General features: G+C 43.3%; 1 pseudogene; it reads left to right on the plus strand.

The window, feature by feature from the left end:
• The first annotated feature begins 511 nt into the window (after positions 1-511).
• On the plus strand, positions 512-1,212 carry Bcl10-ps1 (BCL10, immune signaling adaptor, pseudogene 1; annotated as a pseudogene).
• The last annotated feature ends 292 nt before the right edge of the window (positions 1,213-1,504 follow it).

Raw genomic sequence — 1,504 nt, forward strand, 5'->3', positions numbered from 1 at the left:
TGAGGGGTCCAGTTTAGTTGATGCTGTTGTATTTCCTATGGGGTTGCAGTCCCTGTCAGTTCCTACCGTTTTTCCTGGAACTCTTCCATATTGCTCCCATACCTCAAACCAATGTTTGGCTTTAAATATCTGCATTTGTCTCAGTCAGAGCCTGGGAGAGCATTTAGAGGATAGCCATGTCAAGTTCCCGAATGCAAGCACAATATAGCATTAATATTAGTGTCAGGGTTTAGTGTGCTCACATGGGATAGATCCCAAATTGGGCTGGTGACTAATCTCAAATGACTGAGAAGCACTTCAAGAAATGTTGAACAGCCTTAGTAAGCAGGGAAATGCAAATTGAAACGACCCTGAGATTCTACCTTACACTAATCAGAATGGCTAAGATCAAAAACTCAAGCAACATCTTCTGTTCCTGGTCCAACAAAGTCATAGCCTGAAACCCGGATCTTGGAGCCCTTAGCCTGGGCGGTGTGGCGCAGGCTGGAAGGACGCCAATCCGGCCTCGGCCATGGAGGCTCCCGTGCCATCATTCATGGAAGAGGAATGGACTGAAGTGAAGAAGGACGCTTTAGAGTATTTGTGTGTTCACCTGTGTGAGAAAATCATAGCAGAGAGACATTTTGATCATCTACGAGCAAAGGAAAAAAAAAAGAAAAAGGGAGAGAAGACACAGAAGAAATTTCTTGCCGAACTTTAAGTAGAAAAAGGAAGGGTTGTTAGACTACTTGCATACTAACAGGAAAACCCCGAAGGGACTGGACACCCTTGTGGAATCCATTCACAGGGAGGAAACACAGAACTTCCTGATTCAGCAGATAACGAATGAGATGCTAAAACTGGAGCACCTCAAAGGCCTGAATCGCAGTAGCTGTGAGTCCATTGCAGCGGGAGCCACCAACAACCTCTCTAGGTCCAATTCAGATGAGAGCAATTTCTCTGAAAAAAACAAAGAGTATCCACGGTCATTACCATCCAAAAGGAGAATTCAGCACTGCTCCCTTCTCTACCGAGTCTTCACTGAATCTGCGGGTCCTGGAAGTTAGCAGGCCAAAAACCAGCAGCTTCTCTTCAGCCACTTTCCTCCGCCTGATGATCCTGCCCACCCTTTTCCCCCAGACCTGCAGTTGGAAGACAGGGGGAGTTGTGGAAAATCAAGACTCACGTGAGATGTTTCTCCCCTTATGGTCACAGTCTCTTTCACGCCAGTAACATGTCACTGCCCAGTTGTTTTAATAGTGATGCAAATGGTGTGATGAATATCATTTTGTTATAAAATAAATCACTTGATATATGTCTTTTAAATCACATGTGCACATTCTCTGCAAATAGGATTTGTTAGTGTAATGGAGCACACGATAGGAGCAGCTAGGTGGTCATGTACTTTTCAATATTGTCCTTTTTTATTATTTTTAGGTGTTTTAGTATTTTCAACTTTTTATAAGACTAATTTTATCAGAATTATTTTCAACTTGAGAAAACAACTCGTGGAGTGAGAATCCTA

This window comes from Rattus norvegicus, chromosome 1 (assembly GCF_021556685.1).
Source record: "Rattus norvegicus strain SHRSP/BbbUtx chromosome 1, alternate assembly SHRSP_T2T, whole genome shotgun sequence".
In the NCBI taxonomy this organism is placed as follows: domain Eukaryota; kingdom Metazoa; phylum Chordata; class Mammalia; order Rodentia; family Muridae; genus Rattus; species Rattus norvegicus.